This window comes from Trachypithecus francoisi, unplaced genomic scaffold (assembly GCF_009764315.1).
Source record: "Trachypithecus francoisi isolate TF-2019V2 unplaced genomic scaffold, Tfra_2.0 Lachesis_group21, whole genome shotgun sequence".
Lineage (NCBI taxonomy): Eukaryota > Metazoa > Chordata > Mammalia > Primates > Cercopithecidae > Trachypithecus > Trachypithecus francoisi.
The window spans coordinates 11,431,534-11,445,705 of record NW_022681467.1 but is presented as its reverse complement, the minus strand read 5'-3'; the positions used below and the strand labels follow the sequence as shown (position 1 = coordinate 11,445,705).

The 14,172-nt window shown below is 40.7% G+C and overlaps 1 protein-coding gene and 2 non-coding genes across 4 annotated transcripts in view; 2 read left to right on the top strand and 1 right to left on the bottom strand.

The window, feature by feature from the left end:
- Positions 1-14,172, top strand: part of MACROD2 (mono-ADP ribosylhydrolase 2) — a 2,183,277-nt gene that overhangs the window by 1,094,957 nt on the left and 1,074,148 nt on the right. The window lies entirely within an intron of this gene.
- LOC117069195 lies at positions 2,621-2,727 on the bottom strand. Its single transcript, XR_004431440.1, has one exon. It is a non-coding gene; the product is annotated as a U6 spliceosomal RNA (small nuclear RNA).
- On the top strand, positions 3,933-4,039 carry LOC117069193. Its single transcript, XR_004431438.1, has one exon. It is a non-coding gene; the product is annotated as a U6 spliceosomal RNA (small nuclear RNA).

The window sequence follows — 14,172 nt, the reverse complement described above, 5'->3', positions numbered from 1 at the left end:
CAGCAGCACTCCACTGTACTGGTGCCAATTTACTGGATTAGTCAGGGTTCTCTTAGAGGGACAGAATTAATAGGATATATATCATATATATATGATATATAGGGATATATCATATATGTGTGTGTATATATGATATATAGGGATATATCATATATATATATAGAGAGAGAGCTCTAAGCACAAGTTTAGAATATATGTAGTCTAAAAGGGTTGGCCCATCTCTCCTTTTCACATTTTTTTGCCTGCTTTATATTCACTGGAAGCTGATTAGATGATGCCCACCAGATTAAGGGTGGATCTGCCTTCCTCAGCCCACTGACTCAAATGTTCATCTCTTTTGGCAACACCCACACAGACACACCCAGGATTAATACTTTGTATCCCTCAATTCAATCAAGTTGACGTTCAGTATTAACCATCATACCATGTGACATGCCTGTTCCTCCTTTGCTTTCTACCATGAGTAAAAGCTTCCCAAGGCCTCCCTTGAAGCTGAGCAGATGCTGGTGTACAGCCTGCAGAATCTTTGCCTAAATTTACCTGTTTTCTTTATAAATTACCCAGTCTCAAGTATTCTTTATAGCAACACAGAACAGTCGAATATAGACGCCTTGCTGGGTTTGCTCTCCTTTAAGCCAGGAGGTGTAATGGGATTATTATTCCAGTTTTCCCTTCTGCCTTTGAACAAACACACACACACACACACACGCACAACACACAGAGTTTTCTTGGAAATAAGAAAGGAAGAAAACATTTAATTCTCATTAGGACCTAAAACTTTACAACTACACAAAGTTATGCGCTTCTATTGTGTAAGAACGTTGTATCATTTAGTAATTAAAATAACCCCTTTAATAAGTCAAAAACAAGCCAAAACAAAATTTAAATCCCCGAAATGCAAAGAGGATGAGCAGTTGTTTGTAGTCCAGAAGCTGGTGGGTGGCAGGTTTGTCTAACTGCAAAGCCTTTTTCCACTACACCCCTGCTGGCTCATATGAGAAGCAGAGAGATTATGACAAACAAAAATAAATAGAGATGTCTATATTTACCAAAGCCTGGAAAAGTTGGTGCCACTTATGGCCTCCTTTTCTAGACTCGTGACTTAACAGACAGCTTTCCTTCTTTAATGCCCAAGGGTGGAGTTCTTTAAATCTTTTCATTACTTCATAGTCCAGATCACACTAACTGTGCCTTCTAGAACATAATGATACAGTTAGATGAGGGCAAATTATGAATAAAAGAAAAAATGAAGGGAAGAAGAAGAAAAACAAAGTTAGAGACCATTTGACTATTCTTGAATCGGACAAACACTTTCTGTAAAGGGCCAAGAGTAAGTATTTTAGTTTTTGTTCACTAAGAGGTAAAATTGAAGATATTGTGTAGGTACTGATATTAGCAAGAGAGAAAACAAATTTTTACAGACATTTTATTGATGAAATTAAATACAATAATAATTGAATATAATACTTAAAATATTAACTAGTAAATAAGAAAAAAATATTCTAGTAATGAAAAGGATGAAATCATTTTTGGGTGGGTAACATTTTGCTTAATTGTTGTTCAAAATTAGTTTTCCCTGTCATCAAATTGATCATAAGTGGGTATTGATAAAAAGCATTCTTAGCATCTGGGTTATAATGAAAGAGATGGGAGGCTAGATTTGACCTGCAGGCTGTAGTTTGCCTACTTCTGCTGCAAAATTTCATGTGGATATTTACATCTCATGGAATCTAGGAGAAGCCACTTCTGTGTTCTCTTGATTTCCCAAGTCCTCACCTGAAAGATCATCTTAAGGAAGGACTTATCAACATTTTTTCCTGGGATACTTCTATCTATACTTTAAGGATTATAGATAAATGGCTTGAGACACTAGGAGAGAGGTGTTAGAAGCTGTCTCAGTGAAATTTCAATAAGATCTATCTGAAAAAAAACTATGTGCGTTTTGAAAATTACTCTATGTTGTGATCATATTTGTTTCCTGAAGCCTCTTAAATAAAACCAAAGTCAAAAGAAGATTCACCATATTGCCAAGTAAAGGAAGGCAGTTTGAAAAAGCTACGTATTGTCTGATAGCAACTGCAGTCATGAGCCACTTAATAATAGAGATAGGTCCTGAGAAATGCGTTGTTAGGCAATTTCATCATCATGTGAGCATCGCAGAGTGATTTCTGCAAACCTAGATGGTATAGCCTACTACACACCTAGGCTGTGTTGGTATAGTCTATTGCTCCTAGGTGACAAACTTGTACATGTTACTGTACTGAGTAGTGTACGCAAATACAACACAATGCTAAGGATTTGTGTATCTAAACATGTGTAAACTTAGAAAATATTCAGTAAAAATACAGTATTATAATCTTATAAGACCACTATTGTCATATATGTAGTCTGATGTTGATGGAAGTGGTGTAATATGGCGCATGACTCTATATGACACTCTGGAAAAGGAAAAACTATAGAAGACTGTCTATATACACATATATATGTATATACATATAGTCTTCTATACATACACCTATGTATATATGTATGTACATATACATAGGAGACTATATACACATATGTATACATATATGTATATATGTGTGTGTATGTGTGTGTGTCTATACATATATGTACTTTTTTCATGGAATGCTTCACAAGTTTCCATGTCATCCCTACGCAGGGGCCATGCTAATATTCTCTGTATTATTCCAATTTTAGTATATGTGTTGCCAAAGCAAGCACTATAGACAATAAAAATATCAGAAGTTGCCAGGCATTGGGCAGGGAAAGAGATGGCTGGGTGGAACACATGACATTTTTAGGGTGGTGAAATATTATGTATGATACTGTAATGGTGAATACATGTCATTATGCTTTTGGCAAAAGTCATAGAGCTATGTAACATGAAGAGTGAACCCTAATGTAAACTATGGACTGTAGTTAATAATAGTGTATCAATACTGGCTCAGTAACAAATGTACCACACCAATGGAAGATGTTAATAATAGAGGAAAGTGAGAAAGAGGGGAGAGGAGTGTATGGGAACTCTCTGTACTTTCTGCTAAATTTTTCTGTAAGCCAAAAACTGCTCAAAAAAGTCTATCAATTAAGAAAATAAATACATATATTTAGGTGCCCATACATCTGCTACTGTGCATGCAAACAAGCAAAGTTAGCAGGGATAACTGTTGCATTATCTGATCCTTTCCAGTATTTTTTGTGTCTATTTTATTTATTAGTAAAGAATTACCTCTAATATGGTGAGTGTTTGCAATTATGAAGCTATTATTATTTGTTGCTGTATACGACATTGGTTGTATCCCTATGTTACACAAACATGACAGATATTTGAGCTAATTAACCTATAATTGCAGGTTCCTACCAATGTAGGCAACTGCACATTAAATACCAATTCACAGTCTGAAGTATTGAGGATCTAATGTCAGAAAAGCTCCACTTCCTGGCTTTCTTTTCATTGTTCCTGGTAATATTTTTTGATGTTTTTATTGGTGGTAGACTTTGATTTCGTATCATTAAAGTTGGATAGAACATATTTTATGGAATTTTACTTGAAAGAGACTATTTGAAGCAGAATAGTCTATACAATTTATGAACATGACTTAGAAATCTTGTATTCATGTGACAGTCTCATTCACATTTAATCTTTAAATCAGACATTCACGACAGAATTTTAGAGCATTCTTGCACACACTGGTGATATATTCTAAAGAAGACAAGATGACCTGGTTCTCCACAGTGACAGGTAAGCAGCAATTAACTCTTCTCATTACATAGCTTTATGAGTTTTGCCAAATGCATAATGACATGTATCCACCATTACAGTATCATATAGAATAGTCCACTACTACAAAAATGCCATGTGCTCCAGTTAGCCATCTCTTCCTCTGCCCAACGCCTGGCAACTTCTGATATTTACATGGCCTCTAGTGCTTTCTTTGGCAACACATATACTAAAATTGGAACGATGCAGAGAATATTAGCATGGCCCCTGTGCAGGGATGACACAGAAATTTGTGAAGCATTCCATAAAATACACACACACACACATATATATATATATATATATATACACACACATACATACATACACACTCTATAGTGTTTTCTTTTCCAGTATGTCATATAGAGTCATGCGCCACAATTTCTATACCTGTGATGCAGTTACTTTTACAAGACCTTGGAGGATGTGTACTGGCCACATGCCCAGATCAGTCTTAAGTTCCCTCAGGTACACTCCAGTGTCATGATGCCATCGTTTGCTAAAAAGTGGCACAGAGTATTAAGAAGGCAGCTCTAGAAGAAAAAGCCTTGGGCCAAAGTCCCAAGAGACACTTAGAACCTCTATAACTGGAAATATAAGCTCATTCAAATATTTTTGAGTTTTAAATGGGCATTTATGTCTTCAGAAAACTCTGAGAGGATTACTTGGGCCACCATTCATAGATGTCCCCTATGGGGAAAGGTTAGGAGCTACATATATTCCAGCTCTCACTCCTGGCTCTTAGATATGTCTTCCCAGAGAGAGTATGCTTTCCTAATCACGTAGAAGCAGCACGGGCTAGGCTAGCATCACCCCCTGTTGATGATCCAATGTATTAGTCTGTTCTCACACTGCTAATAAAGACATACTCGAGACTGGGCAATTTATAATGGACTCACAGTTCCACATCACTGAGGAGGCCTCACAATCATGGCAGAAGGCAAAGGAGAAGCAAAGGCATGTCTTACATGGCGGCAGGCAAGAGGGCGTGTGCAGGAGAACTCCCCTTTAGAAAACCATCAGATCTCATGAAACTTACTCACTATCATGAAAACAGCATGAGAAAGACCTGTCCCCATGATTCAGTTACTTCCCATGTGTTCCCTCCTATGACATGTGGGAATTATGGGCACTGCAATTCAAGATGAGATTTGGGTGGGAACGCAGCCAAACCATATCACCCAAGGACATCAGTGGTCACTTCTCACACATTTTCACTGGAGCACACAGGCTGAACTCCATGAACTGTGGTGTCTTCATTGGTCAAATGGGGATAAATGTATTACCACCTTGAAAGCCTCCTGTGAGGATTAACTGATTTAACGTGTGAGTGTTCAATAAGTATAAGCAGGTCCTATCCTACTCATAGCCTAGAATTTTCACAATGATTAAAGAAGCATGTAAACTGGACCTCATAGGTCCTCAATAGTAGATACCTTTATTGCTGATAAAATTTAATTAGATTTATTTCTCCTACCCTACATCATTCTGGTCCAAAAAGCAGTAACTCTGTAGAACTAAGTTTAGTATCAAAAGAGATTTTTTGAAGGTATGCCATATTCTAGGTAAAAAAAAATACTACTATTCACTACTTAATCCTTAAAATTTCTCTTTGAGGTTACTATTTTATAGTCTCCATCCAGATGAGAGAATTAAGCAGCTTTAAAATCATGAATTTTAACAGGAAGGACTAGAAGGAAGAGGAAGAGGAGGAGAAGAAGAAAAAAAGAGGAGGAAGAAGAGGAAGGGGAAGAGGAAGGAAATTAATATGTATTCTTAGAATAACCTGTTAATCTAAATTAATTTGGTTTATTAGAGTATATACCTAATTTTTGAGTGATTTGTAAGGTTTCAAATGGTGTCAGCAAGTTAGTAGATGTTTAATATAAACATCATAATCAAAAACATTTGTTAAAACATATGAGAATTTTTAAGTGATACTCTATATTGCATTTTATATTCATATTATATTTTTAAAATAAATTTTTAATGTTCAAAAATATATTTTTCTGTAAACAAATGAATAATACAAAGTTAACTTCTTTATAATTCTATACCTATCCTGTGGTTACTATAGATTACCACTGACACAAAAATTTTTTTCCATACTACTATTTAATACAAGAATTGGAACAGACTATTGAACTGGTTTTAACAGGTTTAGTGTTGTAGATATTTTGCTGAAAAATGATTTCCATCGATCAAGAGATTGCTTTTCCCTCAAGGGAAATGAGCCTCTGTCTAAGGTACCAACCTCCTCATAAATAGAATTTGTGGGGAGTTCTTATTTCCCCCCCCGAGGATGGCATGCAGGTTTAAATTACGATTCTTTACCAAAAGAAGATTTCTCATCATTAGCTAAACACAAAACACTCGGAACATGATATCCTGAGTTTTCAAGTGTGGTGACTTTCCCATGTTGGTTTTGTTTGTTTGTTTGTTTGTTTACAAACTTGGGAATTTTAAGAAAAATATAACTACATGAAGAGTATTTTTTCACAGGGGCGGTATGATTTTCACAATAAAAAATTATCCATATTATTCCATCTTAGAAAATTTGATAATTATATTTTATAATGTTTATTGTATATCAGTTTAAAAATTCTCATTAATGGGAGAGAGAGATTGGATTGTGTTTGTGTGTTCAATGAATCAGTACAAAGTTCCTATATTATCAGCCTAAGTCTTGGGTGGTGTCCACCTCCTTGCTTCAGAAGAGGCAGCTCTGATGGTCTCCTCGAGTTCCTTGGCCAGACCTGGAAGCCTGGGCAGTGTCACCTTCCTAAATAGGTCTATTCTCAGGAATTAACTTGCGGCTTAGTGTTGGAGTAGGGGAGGGCACAGATGAAAGTTCTCTACCTCTCTACCTACTCCTTTCCCAGTCCTCAGGGGCTCCTGATAACACCAGGCAATAGATCTACACTATCATTTCTGATAGTTTTAACAACCCAAATGGGCTGAATTATCTATTCCAAAGATCTGTACAGCAGGGTTTCTCAGTTTCTGCACTATGGACATCTTGGGCTGAATAATTCTTTGGTATGGAGTAGGGAGAGGCGGGGGTGCTGTCCTGTGCATTGTGGGATGTTTAACGGCATCCCTGGCCTCTACCTACCAGATGCCATTGGCACCTCCCAACCAAAACTGTACCCAGATCCTGCCAAATGTCTTCCTGGGGTAGGGGGAAAAAATCATCCCCCTCAACCCATTGAGAGCCACTCCTTATTTGGTAATGCATTGGTGAGAGGCAGAAAAAGGGAAAGCCTGGATCATGAAGATAATTCTGTGTTGCAACTGTCTAGTGGGATATGTTTGCATGCTCTGTTTGTATATTCCTCTGTTTTAAGGAATTAGGCCTCACAAGAAGAATGTGCTACTAAAATATTATTATCTAACTGACAAATAATTCATAACTGAAGTTACACTGTGGTAGACTAGTATTTCCCTGACAGTCCTCCAAGGGGGAACATTAATTAGTTCTCTGAAATCAAAAGCTTCCCTGGTCTCTTTCCTCTGAATGTACACGAACATATTAAAACTCCTTGAGTATCCAGTGGTAAATAAAAGGCATTTACCATGGTTTAAGGTTAAACAAAGTTCTTTAAGGAAATAAGATTCTTTTCTAATACCCATTCAAACGCTTTTGTTTTCAACAATTTGGAAAGTTGATGAATACCGTATAAACCATTCCCTCAAAATGTAAGGATTTCTAGCTATTCTCTTATCATAGATTTCCACACTAATTTAAAATATTTACACTAGCATCTTGTTACTAGAGCCAGATTTAATTGGGACTCAGAATTTTACTTGAGAATAATGTTCTGTGTTTGTAAATGATATAATAATATATTTATTTTTTATTTTTACTGTCTGTTCCTATTCAATAGCTATGAGTAGACTTATGGGCTCAGTTAACTCATATGACTCTTAATCAATGGATCATTTGCCTGCATCCAAATGTGCTTCTGAGTATTTACTTATTTATGTATTTATTTTTTATTATTATTGTTTCTAAATATACCCAGGGAACTCTGCCAATTGCTGAAGGAGCTTTGGAGATATCAATAAAAGAAAATGACCTAGCACAATTGCATGGGCCTGACCAGTAAGAGCATGCCAATACACGTTCAGGGTCAAGCTCATCAGCTTGCTAGGGCACTCAGTCTGGGCACTCAGTGTGGCCTACACAGACACAGATATCTTAGTGGAAATCAGACTCAGAGTCAAGTGCAGCCCAAAGAGCCAGGGAGAATGTTCTCCTGCAAGTTCATCTTTACATGATAATAACAAGACTTAATTAAAAATCACTGGTATTTTCTCTATTTGTTTCCTAGGCGGAAAGCTCAAATACCAGACTGTCTGGTTCAAAATTGAACACCTGGCAACCCTAATGATTTGGTTTACACAGTGACTTATATTGTGCAGCAGATTCAGAAATGTGGCATCAGTGGGGGTAGGAGTGGGGGAATGCAGAAAAATTCAGGAGAAAAAGACCTTTTCTTTCATCTGTATATGTTTAATTGGGTTAAACATGTTTCTCAGGAAGAGGAAATGTTTTCACCTATTATTCCATTTTATTATAGGCCTGTCCATCTCTTTGTCTTATTATGTTTCTGCTTTTGGCCTTCAGTGCTAATTTCCATAGCTGTAACAGACTCTGATGTCTACCAGATTTGATTTTGGGGTTCCTGATATAGGGCTCTGTCCTAAGTCTGTGAAACAGCTACCACGTTTCAATCACTGTGGCAATATGAGTGTGTGGTCTGGAGCCAAATGGCTGTTTGAATGACAGCTCTACTATTTCTCAGCTGTGTAGATGAGACACTTCATCTATATTTGCCTTAATTTTCTCAGTCATAAAATGTGGTGTTGGTGGTGGTGGTTGGGAAATAATATCTATTTTTGAAAAAAGTTTAAGCTGGGCACAGTGGCTCATGCCTGTAATCCCAGCACATTTGGAGGCCAAGCTGGGAGGATTACTGGAGCCCAGTAGTTCAATACCAGCCTGGGCAACAGTGAGACTCTGTCTGTAGCTTAAAAAAAAAAAAAAAGAAAAAAATTTGTTGTGGGAGTGAATGGGCTCAAACCCTAATATGTGTGGGTTTCAGGATAAGAGTATAAATGGAGCCTGAATATCTAAATATTTCAAAATTATGAATTACCCCAACAAGTTGCTGAATAAACTATGTGTTGTCTCCCTGCCTTGACAAACGTACCTTCAACGTTTAAGGGTCTGGGTTTAAATGTAGAATTCTGAGCTCCTCGGAATGTGGTGGCCTGGGGAAGATGGATCTTAGCTCTAGGCCTGGCCCTCCTTTCTTCCCAAGCTCTTCTTCACACTGCAAGGGCCTCCCAGATTGTGCATGAAGATCCTGGCCCATATATTCAGCTACATCTACATCCCTAGCAAAAGGGAGATTGAGGCCATTCCTCAGACCTAGGGGACTGCCCCTGGAGGCAAGAGCAGTGGGCGATGCCTGGAAAGGCCCTGGAAGTCGCTTCAAGGCCATTTTGATAGAGAATTCTGGGGGCCTGAAAACCTAGAGCCAAGGAGTGGACCTGGGCTCTGGATAGGCAAGTCCCCTTGATCCAAGGAATCACTGTAGGAGGAAGGGCAGTCAGAGGAGGGCCAGAGCTGAGTCTTCTAATGCACAAGACCAGAGTGGAGTGAAAAGCAATGCTGGGATTAGACACCCAAATCTACTGAATTAGCAAAGTCCAAGCAAAGTACCGCAAGCAAAGTCTGACATATTATAAGCAATTGATAAGTGTTACTTTTATTATTAAGCACCCACTGGATGTCAGCATTTAGCACTGAGGGTGTAACAATGAATAGAAAGTGATCACTGCTTCGGGATCTGTCTCTCTAATGATAGCCATCTGTACCAACAGTTTGGGCTACCTGCTGTGACAGGGAAATGGAAGTTTGTTAGGCGGAGAATCAATGAAAACCCCTACCTCCCTGGAAGATCAAGGGAAGGTCTTATGGAGGAAGCCATGGATGAGCTGAGATGTGAAGGGTGAATATGAGTTTAGCCATCAGATGACTGGTAAAGATGGACAGTCCCGTCAAAGACAACAACTTACAGGATACATAGAGGTCAGAAAGAGCATGGCATTTGGAATAACTAGAAAAAAAGGTTTGTTTTGTGCAGAGGCAGGGTCCCAGAAATGCGCAGCAGCATTGAGCTCTAGTTGCCCCAGCAGTCACCTGCCCACCTGCATACTATTTTATTGGCATCTTTCTCTCACTACTTGTGCTCAACATCCTTGCTCAGGGCCTGTTTCTAAAGGCATCCAAACTAAAAGGAGGACAAGGAGCTAAGGATAAAAGATAGATAGATAGATAGATAGATAGATAGATAGATAGATAGATAGACAGACAGATAGATTTGATAGAAAGATAGTCTAGGGAGTATGGTAGAGATTCTAGATAATGCAAATTCAGATGCCCCTGTCAAAGTGACAAAAAGTAAATTACAGGCAAAAGTAGCGGCAGCAAAACTGGATCTGGCTGTGAGTCCCCCATCCTGAGTCCTGCAGTTCATGATCTTCATCCCAGATCCCAGTGTCACAGGATCTCTAGGGCGTTGCTTTTCCAGCCGGAAACCTCTGAGGCTGGTAGTGCCTTTGCCCGAATTTTGCTTGGGCCTGCTGGGCTTGGACTGCCCACTCGGCCCATCAGGCTGCACTTGGCTCGCGCTACCAGCCCAGATCCCACACCTGCCAAGGGTGAGCCAGGCACGGAGCAGTGAAGGGTATGTGAGGGAGCTCAGGGTCTGGCCACTGTGCACAGCCAGGCTGTGGTGGGGCGGGCAGCTCCAGGTGCCTGCACAGGCGCCAGCTCTATGCGAGGCTCCAGCTGGACCAGGCACACTGCAAATGGCTTCTCCTGTGGGCACTGGGGAACGTGGTGGCACCCAGAAGCTTGGAGACGTCAGGAACCTCAGAGACCCAAAGAGGGTGTCACAGCCCTAGCTCGGGGAGGCCCTAGGTCTGAGCTCCCCAAAGGGCTGCAGCTCTTCTCTCCTTCTTGTCGCTGGCAATGTGGCAAGCGGGGGTGGGGGTGGGGGTGGGGGGCGTGTTTCAGCCCTGTTTATTGTTACAGCTCTTTCAGTCCTGCCATCTGGTGGGTCTGGGTTCTTGTCTGGCATCCAGATAGAATGAGGTATGTGGACAACTGGAAGGTGAGCACAATGGAGAGGCACTTCCCTGAGTGACAGAACAGCTCTCAGGAAACCCACAGCGGGTAGCTTCTTCCTGCAGGCAGGTCGTCCTGATAAGTGGCCAGCTTTCAGCAGAGAGGAGACCCATACGGGGTAGCTCCTTTCAACAGGCAGCTCATCCCGACTAGCGGAGGAGACCTGAAATGGGTAGCTCGTTCCCGCAGCTGTTAGTACCATCGGTGTTAGTCTGGCTGAGTTCGGGGTGTTTTTTTATGGGTTCAGAAGGGAGGAAGTGCATGCTGATTGGTCCATGGGTAGCCATAGGCGAGCCTGGAGGGAGCACCATAAATTCTCTCTGGGTCACGGACTCCACCCAGAACTGGCAGCCTGGCTCCCAGGCTTCAGGCTGTCCCTGACTTGAAGATGGGGTTTCACCAGGGACCCACCCCTTTCTCCCCAGGAACCTATCTGCCTCTCGCCATCAACATGCCATCCACGGCACCCAGGCCGTTCGTGCCCAAGCCCGCACCAAGCTGCCGCCCCCGCTGGCCTCCCTCCCACGCTCGTTGGTACCCAACGTCCAGAGGGGCTGAGGCAGCAGGGGGCTGGCATGTCGGTGCTGCCTCAAGTGTGCACACACGCAGCCAAGTGGCAGCAGTGTCCGGGCTTAGCCACAACTTTACTCTGAAATCAGAGTGGGCACTGGGAGTCAGGAGAGGCCGGGGGCGGGAGTAGGCACCAAACCTGCAGCGACAGGTGGGCTTCCCAGGCCCCCAAGAGTGCAGGGTCCTGAGCTGTGGCTGGGCAGCTGCAGCTGCACCCGGGAACTCAGGGCTCCCGCCCCGCCATCTTGGTAGGGAGTGGGCCTCTGGCCTGTCCCCGGCCCCCATCGGCTCCGCACGCAGCCCTGACGTGCCTACCCCTCTGCAAGCCAGCATCTACTTTGCAGCGGCCGCTCCAGATGGGCCACCCTGCCATCACCAGGCGGCTGCAGCTGGAGGTAATTCTGCAGGCAAATTGCCCAACACAGTAGGGATTCAGGGAGCTGAGAGCCAAGAGATCACTTTGAGACTCAAACACACACTTCACCCTGAACTATCACTCAGAGCTGCCCATATTTATTCAGTAATTGGTCAATTTTTGACCTTCACTGTAAACGGAAATGCACATTAAAAACTACCTTCAGCAGCTGCTGTGGAAAGCAGTTTGACAGATCCTCAAAAAGTTAAACAAAGAATTGCTACATGATCTACCGATTTCACTTTTTGGCACATACCTAAAAGAATTTAAAACAAGAACCCAAATAGGTACTTGTACACCAATGTTCATAGCAGCATTATTCACAATAGCCAAAAGGTGGAAACACCCCAAATGTCCATCAACAGATGAATGGATAAACAAAATGTAGTATATCCATAAGACAGAACATCATTCAGTCTTTAAAAGGAATGAAATTCTGTTCTATACAATGCCACGGATGAGCCTTGAAAACGTTATGCTAAGTGCAATAACCCAGACACAAAAGGACAAATATTGTATGATTCCACTTACACGAGGTAACAAGAACAGGCAAATTCATAGAGACAAAAAGTAGATTACAGGTTTCCAGGAGCTGGGAAAGGGGAGGATGGGGCGTTATTGTTTAATAGGTACAGAGTTTCAGTACGGGCAATGAAGAAGTTCCTGGAAATGGATAGTGATGATGGTTGCACAAAACCGTGGATGTAATCAACACAACTGAATGCTTAAAAATGGCTACGGTGATAAATTACATTATGTATATTTTACCACAATTAAAAATGCATGTCTTCATACTAAAGCAGGTATCTTAAAAGGTTTACCTCTGCTGCCAAAAATGGGGAATGAAAAATCAGTCTGTTACTATCCTTTCCCTTGGTGAGCTTTCAGCTGCCACACTTTCTCATTCTCTTCCCTCAAGCTGGGCCAGATCACATGGGCAGGTAGAGGAAGGAGGACTTAATCAAAGGTGTCATTTGGTCCTGCTGCTGCTTGTCCCAGTATATGCTTTGTCCATTTTATCTGCTTATGACCCAGTTATTTGCTTTTTCTCTTTATACACTTGAGGTAACCTTGGAAATGGGCTCTAAAATCTGAACTGAAATGAAATGGTCTTCATGTACCCCCAATGCTGTGATGGTTTGTGCTTCTAATAAAATAATATAAGGTAAACTAAGCACGCATCCACTATAACTCTCTAACTTGTGAAATCTGTAGCTTCAGAATCATTATTCATCGTTTTTGTCTTCCAAGACACTAATGGAAATTAAAATAAACAAACCTGTCCATGTTAGAAAGAGAAAAGATCCGCTACAGTGACAAGTTTCACACAAATTGCAATATGCATAAAATATCCCCCAGGTTTTAAAACAGGTCATCCATTAAGGGTTCAACAGACACAAGGGAGTATTGCAGTTAAAAGGTGGGTAGGGTGTTGTTTAACCAACGTTTTCTTAATGACTGAGAGTTCAGACGGCAAGTGATAGTCTAACAATATCAGTGTATATTTGTGAAGATTAAATAAGACTCATGTTTCCCCCGTTTGGAGGTTTGCAAACGAAATCTGGCACAAAATATACAGGAAGATAAACTGGAGAGGAACATAGCCTGTCACAGTGATTGATGGGGCTGCTTTGCACCCAACAGTGTTTGAAAATGTAGATATCCTTAAATAAATGACGCCGAGTGAGCCATGCCAGCCTAGGGAATTAAGAAGACATTATTGCATTTTGCAGAAACAACATAAAGCACTGCTACCAAATTTGATGGCTGGAATTCTATATACTCTCCATGACACCTCACGATGTATATGCTCTATAAGAGTATATGGTATCATTTTTAGTAATGAGGTTTCCAAGGTGTTCCAAGGTGAGGCAAATAACTTTCTCTGCTGTATTCCTGGAGGTGAATTTTAAGACTGCAAAATCAGCAATATCATTTTCTGGAACACTTTAAGAATCCACCTCCACAACTTTCCTTTCCCCCAGCCCCCTCAGTTTGTAGAGTACTTTGAAGAGGGACTCAGCATATAATTGACAAAATTGAGGGTGAGGGGATTTAAAATCTAAAGTACAAAGTTTGGAAGTGATTTATTAGCAAGACAATAGTATTCTCAAATGGATGTAAATTGTGAAGCATTTTTTTTTGGTCAAAATCAGCAAATTGTAGCATTCAATTTGTTTGTCCATGATATATTTTGAGTTAAAAAATAAATACACATAT